We start from the raw sequence: 8796 nt of genomic DNA, 5'->3' as shown, positions 1-8796 counted from the left end.
TTTACCAAGAGACGGAATGCACATCGGGATTAATAGTCCCCAATATAATTTATGCTATAGTTTTCTTTTGAGATAAACACCCATTGTTTAATATACTCTCTGATGACACGTGATGCGTTCACAGTGTGTGTAAGAAGCACAGTTTCACAAAAAAAATCGTCCAGGTCAAGCTCCAGAATTTAATTAATTGAGTAGTTCAATCCAATAAATTTTTATAATGTAATTATTTATTATTAAGCAGAGTGATATGAACCAAACCCATTATGACTCAAATTAATATTTACCAAGAGACGGAATGCACATTGGGATTAATAGTCCCCAATATAATTTATGCTATAGTTTTCTTTTGAGATAAACACCCATTGTTTAATATACTCTCTGATGACACATGATGCGTTCACAGTGTGTGTAGAAGCACAGTTTCACAAAAAAAATCGTCCAGGTCAAGCTCCAGAATTTAATTAATTGAGTAGTTCAATCCAATAAATTTTTATAATGTAATTATTTATTATCTTATACTAAGAAAAAGGTGTAAACTACCAGTCCAATCGGTCCAATTAAGGAAAACATATAAGACGAACATTCATATCTACTTAGGTGTAAGGAATAATTTGCTACATGTGCCAGGGAAATCAACGTCATGGACACAAAAATGTCTCTTCCTGACAAAGTGTGGGGTGCACACTTCCAAAGTATTATGTAATCTACAGCACAAAGGGCCGTAGATTACATAATATTTTGGCTAAATTAAAAAGGGTAGAAAGAACCTATGCACTAGAATCTGTTCACTATAGGGTAAAATGTACTATTATAGTTTTGCCTAGACAAAGACATCAAATAGTCATTAGAATAAAAATCAGATACTCCATAAACTTCAAAGCAAAGGCTAAAGTTATTAATCAAAGACAGGAGAGAAACCCTGAAACCCTGTCAAGAGATTTAGCCTCAATAATTAACTTCATTTTAAATATAACTATAATTTAATATAGTTCATATAAATATCATTTCAAATATAATTCATTCTCTCAAATGGGTTTGTTTCAACGGTTCCTGATTGTACCTGTAAGTATATTAGATGGAGACACTACATAGTATTACAGTTAAATCTACTTTAAAAAAACAACTGATTACACTTATATCTAAAATGCAGTGACATGCAGCCTCACAGTCACACTTTGATGTTTTTATATGTTAATATTATATGAAATTGAGTCTAGAACACAGTTTTCAAATAATGTAGACTTCATGGAGGATTTTCATCATAGCTTTAATAAAAATTACAGCCCCAGATCCACACAGATAATTGCCAGATAGCCCAAAGAAACACTTTTACCAACCAGAGTATAGCCTCCCAAATGCTGCAATTATCAGTAGGTTTAATTACTTATTCCATTTCAGTGACCACTCAGTATGCAGAGAAACAGATTTCATTTAAATAAGCTTGAATTAGTCAATGAAAATCAATTCAAATAAGGGGGACAGGTTTGTTTTTTTTACACTCTTAAAAATAAAGGTTCCAAAAGGGTGTTTTCACAGTCGTGCCATAGAAGAAACATTTTTGGTTCCCCTTTCGTTTTTTTGCAGATCATTAAAATCTAAAGAACCTGTTGTGCAATGGAAAGGTTCCATGAATGCTAAATATTATTTAAGGAACCATCAATGCCAATAAAGAACCTTTATTTTTTAACATACAATAGTCCATACAATATGTGCTGTGAAAATTTACACAACAACATTCAGTTTAAGTGAGCAATGTAGATTCATTTCGCATGCATATATTATTTTGTATAATGTACTAAGACTCAAACATTGACTTAATCTACATGTTAAATGAAGAGTAAGAGGCCAAAAACTCATCTTGAGCTGACAATTCTGGACAGCTCTAATGTACATTTCTTTTCACATCTGCTCTGACATCCTTAAACGAATAGTTAGAATAAGAAAAACACACCAAAGAAGGTCAGACAAGTTTAAAGTGGCATGAGGTGACCGAATTTTCATTATTGGGTGAACAATTAACTTAGTAGTGTCCTAGAAATGTCAGAAGCAGCAAAGTTCAGGGTAAATAGACTGAATTCCCTGAAAGAGAAGTGGACAGATTACTTATTACTATCCATAAAACAGTGTATCGGCCTGGAGCAATTATTCACACAGCTCTATGGTGGTGAAGCTCAGTGAAATGCACAAGGGCACCAGAACAAGTCTTTGTTCCTGGCTGATTTAAATCTGTCACATTCAACGAGGATGTGTGCATATCGCTTACAGTATGCAGGCTAAATGATGACAGTAACTTCATTGGCAGGGAGTATTTCTTCACTCATATCCATTACTAAAATGAGAGACATTAGTGGAGTGTGTTCATGCCGTGAACCTCCGAGTGCGAGGGCTGATGTGCTATCCTTTATCTGTATACAAACAAACAAACAACAGTCTTATGGAGAGATGTCATTTAGAGATCATATTGGTCCACACTGGAAAGAGCAAAGGAATTACAGCAATACCCCAGAATTGTATCTGTGTCTAAAAGAAATGACAGCCATTGGCATATTTACAACATGTTTAAGAGCAGTAAATGAAAATTAAATGCTGTTTTCAACTACTTAAGCATTGTTTTCAAAGTAGGTGCAACACCAAGATAAGAACCTTGGGTCTTGACAAAATGCACCATAACTCTACAGTTTAAAGGACAATGCATCACTTGTGGTCTCCTCATCATCACAAACACAAATACATAATATCCTAATGGTTCAACAAAACTGACTTTAGAGTTGGTTGATACATACTTCACTTGTTCCAGTTTTGCCTACATACATTTGTATAACGATAGCGTATAACAGTAATCCCCAACTTTTAGTGGTCCTTAGTGGTCTCGGTTCTGGAAATATTTTTCCCATTAATTTTTTCATTGGGATTTCAAAATATTCTTCAATACAGTTAAATCTACTTCCTAAATCTAACACAGTTAAGTTAAATGTAGTTCTGAGCCATTAAACAAACCAGCTCCAAGATAAATTACATTACAAACTGTAATTCGAAGAACAAATGTCAATGAAAATCAGGAAAAAAGACTGTGCTTAACATATTTTATGAATAAATGAACTACAATCCCATGAAGCCTTTTAAACAATGTAAATCAAATCAAACACAATTAATTTAAAGTCATTAGTTAAAAGTATAAAAATTAAATATGATTTTAAAATTAGATGAAGTTGATATTATGCTTACTGATGGTTTCAACAGAAGCATACAAACTAAAACTCTCTGAGCTCATAGTACATCGGTTTTGAAAGGTTTATACAGAATCATTCAAATCTATTTGTCAATGCAGAAAATGAATGGGATTTTTAGTGTCCGGAACACACTTGTTGTGCTCTATAGACACAATCAATCAGAAATAAAACATGACAAAAAATATTTTTTCCAAATACTTGTCTTAGCGTAGAGGTCGGTGGTGTTGGTGAGAGGCATGAGCTCAGACACATGGTGCTTCTCTCAAAATGTTGAAGTCTACTTTCCACTGGCTGACACTTTCTACTGAGCCTGCCAATTAGCTGCAGAGATTTGAGAGGAAATGAACTAACAAGATGAAAAAAAAAATCTCTTCACAATAGGTCTCGACAACGGTAGCTTAATGCTAAATATTCTAGCCTATGAATACATTCCAGACAGGTCTGCGGTGACAGTGGCCATTGTAATGCTGTTTGTTGAGCACTGTTGATGAACCTTTTTCTAGTATTCAAAAAAAGAAAAAAAAAGAATTATGAAGCAAATTATTTAAAGCTATTACAGAAAGCAAAGTACCAGAACTATTTGTTCTGAGGCAATCACTTTGTCAGACATTTGTGTAAAGTTTACTCTATAAAAGAAAAAGCCTGAACTATGAGCATATGAACTATGAAATTTTGGCCTCAGTGAGCTTTACTCATGAGCCTTGACCGTTTTCATTTATTTCAATCAGACCAATTAAAAAAAGAAGGCAAAATTAAAGGGAAAAGATGAATGAGACGTTAGCAAACAATATTATTCCCCTTCACTTATTTATATAATAAAAGTGATTTGTATGAATATTTTATTTATAATAATGAGTAACTGACCACTAATTTGTAGACAAACTAACTAAATAAATAAATAAATGTGCACTGGGGCCATCAAAGTTTCAAATATTGTATCTTGTATTATATTAAAAAATATATTAAATAGACCTTGTTCAACCTCCAGTATGTAGCATAATCAGCATGTCTAGAGTGGCATTTAGTTTAGCAGTTGAAAGCTTTAAGCCTGCTTAACATTAGTGAATCTTTACAAATACCCAACATTCCTCTTTTTAGTCTTTGTAACTCTGAATTGCACTATAATACTTTCCACTAGCCTCAGTATTTCTCTCCGAACTTACAACCGATAAGAGCAATGAATTGCAGATTTGTCAATGCCCTGCTGATAATATTTGCAGGGGTAAATTTAGCATTTTCAATTCTGTTATAATAATAAATATGAATGTTTATATGTTAGTCAGATGAACATTATTGGAAAATAAAGGAAGGCCATCTGAGTGTCTGCCCTTGTAGGTTAGAAATTTCATGACAGTTTAATTCCCCACAGGTCGGCAGGTCAACCTGTAATAGTTTGTTTACCACACTTGAGCTCTTTATTGTATTACTGCTGGATTGAAACGAAATGAGCGTTTAAAACTGCTCACATGACTCTACATAATGATGGATTTAGGGACAAAATGAGAGATTCTGAACACAGTGCACAGTGTTGTGGTCTGCACTGGAATACGCCTAAAGAGAACCTCCTCTCATGTGACTGGCACCAGGTTTGATTTATAAGGTAAAGTATTACATTTGAATTTGCTAGCAGGTGATTTCTGAGCTTACGTAACCCACATCACACCGAAGGTGTATTCCAGTAAGAAAGATTAACTTACCGCCACATATAGCCTAACGCCCAGTTAATTAACCCTAAACTTGCTTACCTGAGGTATGCCGGTTCCAAAACAGTGACTGCGAGTAAGTTTAGTTAACCCAAAGTATGTTCACAGTGAAAACACCAGATTATCATAACAGAGCACTGAATCCATGAGTCACCATAGAAATGTATGCCAAGAAGAAGCTTGCCACTTCTTTTTTTCTTCTTCTTTTGTTGAATTACATTCTTAATGGTTATCGCCACCTGATTGGCAGTTGTGCATTTTTTAAATGTTACAGTTTTATTAATGTGAACAAGAATATTGTTATATTGTTTGTTTGATGCTAATTATGAATTCAAAAGATTGATTTAACTATAGCATGTACAAAACATAAGAGCAGCAATTTTGTCATGATTTTATCAGATCAGTTACAATATTCAGAGGTTTTTTGATTAAATGTGTTTTTGTTAATTTACAGCTGAGCAAATTAATTTAAATATAACAAATCACCATATGGCCTTGTGTAATTAAAAAACTACAAAAGTCTGCACTTAAAATAAATCACAATGAAAAATGTCCAAAAATTGCTTTGAGCAAAGACTTAAATAAAATTAAATAAAATACATATGACAAAAATGTTTGGAAATTAGCCTTCTCATTTGACTACCTATTTTCATACTATTCTTAAGCAAGGAAGACAAGTTAATTACACTGGGTGGTAACTGTTTTTTGATTATGAGAATAAAATGTAATTTTAGTGAATTTTGAGGAAAGTTCCTCAAGCAAACACTGATATTCAATTAACAAAATCAAAATAAAGTGTCCTCTCCATTTCGTGATTCCTAGATATATTTCACAACAATCATATGCCACAGCAACAAAAGAATCTTTCATGGGTGTAATTTTTACAAACTACATTCTCCAATCGTTCTGGGGTGCGTTTCCCAAAAGCATCGTTAGCTAACTATGGTCGTTAGTTCCATTTAACTCTATTGGTAACAGCAGATCTTGCGACCATAGTTGCTTTTGGGAAATGCACCTCTGTCCAGTACTTTAGTGCTCGTGAGGCATCAGATGTTCAGATAACAGCACTGAAACAACAAGAGTCAGAGTAAGTGATAAACATGCTGCCTCAGCTGGGCTTGATTCTTAAAGCTAGCATGCAGTGGAATAACAATAATAAAGCTTTATCTGAAATTGAAAAAACAAAACAAAACACAAAGCTCTGTGTGTGCCGCAAATGAAATTGACAAATAACTATCCGAAGGTCTTTCTCGCTAATCAATAAAAAGATTATACTCTTCATCTGGGATTCCTCCTGGCAAGCATGCTGACCAAAGAGGAGCCCCATATAGACATCCAAAAAGATAAAGAATGACTGTTTGTGTGTGTTGTGCAGAGAATTTACATCCTGTGTTGACATACTGGTAAATCATATTAATTGGTTGACATTTAACACGGGTTGGAAAATAACAAGATGTTACTTACTGTTGTATGCAACTGAAATGATTCAGTTGTAAACAAAATTATTTACCTAAACTTCCAAAAAATTGTCTGACATCATACCAAATAAATAAATAAACATGCTGATATAACAACAGAAAATAGAACTTTTGCAAATTATTTGCAAACCATTCATAGGAATTCTGCGCTCAATTGAAGCGAAACCCAAAAATCATCCAGGAATATGTCAGTGAGCTGATCTTACGAGTCTAGTTTTCCAGCAGAGATTTACTGCATTCTTAATTCCCATACCAATGGTATCTGGCACCATTATGCCTACAATCCACACTAATCACCAGAACTGACAGAAATGGGATTAAGTATAAATGACCTAAATATAAAATCAAAATGAAAAGTTTCAATGAATCTTTGAAAACATTCCTTCTATTGATCGTGGCAACCACTTTCATAACATTTAACTCGAAATCTTTCTTTAGTTTTCTTTTATCAGCATTTTTAGACATTCACACATGGCTGTTAACATCTGTTGGGAAATGCCAGCATGGATAAACAGCATTTTTTTTTTTTTATCATTCTAATAATTGAATTGTATATTTCTTTAACACCTACTTCTTTTGCATGTTATCACGTATGACTTCAGGCGGTGACATTGGGCCATTTTTGAAGTTTTGCTTTGAAAATCTAAGAAATTATTTTTTTTCTGTTGATTTTCAAAGGGATATTGTGGTGAGAATATGATGACAGATACAAATATTTTGTGAAATGAGATCATTGTGCACAATAATGCATACACAGGTGAATAATCACAGGATGACAGTTCTTTTGAAAATCACGAGAGGAGAAAAATCTTACCAGACACCATGAACAAGTCTACTCTTCACACTCAAATGCAAAGTGGAACTCTTTCAGAGCCAAAGAAACCAGCATTTCACTCATGGGCCATCAGCTGGAGTGGGCCTGTAATGAGTGCAAAGCCCAACAAGTAAGAGAAAAGCTACTTGATTGCCAAGACATTTTTATCAATAGATGTGAGACATTTATTGGCAGGGACACCGCTTTCAGATGCTCTTTCTTCTTCAGAAAGTGCAGCCCATCTGACAATCACTTTTTACTCTACATTCATCCATAGCTTTTTAACTCACCCTCATGCTGTTCCAAACCTGTTTTTTTACTTTCTTTTCTGAAATATAAAAGAAGATATATTTTTGTCCATACAGTGGATGTCAGGGGGCTCCAATGACATTTGTTTCCCAATGTCCTTTGAAATATCTTCTTTTGTGTTTGTTGAAGAATGACAGATGACAGAATGACAGAATTTTTGGGTAGACTATCCCTTTAAAGAAAAACATATTTACTGTTTTATAGTTCAATCATTTTCCTGGAGATCAAACTTTCTTCAACCTTGGTCCATGAACCTTGCATAATGAGGATATAAAACTATGATGCTCAGTGGGATTGCCAGTGCAGACAGGAAGTAGCTTGGAAGTTCACTGAAATTCTAGATTGAGTTAAAGTAGGGTCACTATCACAGGGACATACTCAATAGTCTTGCTCTGGTAGAGTAGCTTCAGGCAGAAACAGCTGTGTGGTTATGTCATGCTGCTAGTCATAAAAAAAACACACTGAGAATTTTTGTAGCATTTCTTTTTGAGAGCAGGACAGCTGAACCTTCAGGCCTACCCCAGTCGGAATCTCCATGTGAGGTAACCCAACATTTGCGTCAAATGAAAATGGCTTCCAGGCTTGATAGGTCATGCGTCATACTAATGGAATGTGACCCTGCCAAGATGTCAAAAAATGTAGATGTAATAATGGGAATTAAGATGCAAAGGTGTATCCATTGTTTAGTAGGTCTGTTTGTTTAACATTATCATGGCAACATTGCCATGCTCACAAAGAACTTGTCCTGACAAGTGTAGTGAAGCAGATATTCTAAATAAAACAATTATGATGCTGTCTTTTTTTCCCAACTGTATTTCCTCATCAGCTGTTACTCACGCATTAAGAGTATTATTCATGTATTAAGATAAAGACATTTTCTACAGTATATGTGTAGGCAGTGTCCTTGACATGAGAAAACAAGTCTAACTGATAAAATAGTCAACATGTATCGACCAAACTGGTTTGTGTTGCATCTCAAGCGACATTTACAGCATTAATTGTGACAACAATTGATCATTAAGTTCTGTTATTAGACGTGCCAAAATCTCCATATAGCATTATTTAACAAGGGCTCAACACCAAGTACTTTTTTCTGCTGGTAGTTCAGATTTCTACTTGCCCTGCCAACATTTTAAAATGGCCCAACACAAAAATGTTTGAATTTAAATTATGAATTGCTATAAAACTATATATTTTTTAACCTTTCAATTTTTTTTTATATATATATGAATATATTATTTTATAAATTATATATATATATA

The sequence above is a fragment of the Sinocyclocheilus grahami genome, unplaced genomic scaffold (genome assembly GCF_001515645.1).
Source record: "Sinocyclocheilus grahami isolate Dianchi unplaced genomic scaffold, SAMN03320097.WGS_v1.1 scaffold119.1, whole genome shotgun sequence".
Lineage (NCBI taxonomy): Eukaryota > Metazoa > Chordata > Actinopteri > Cypriniformes > Cyprinidae > Sinocyclocheilus > Sinocyclocheilus grahami.
Note: the sequence above shows the minus strand (reverse complement) of the source record.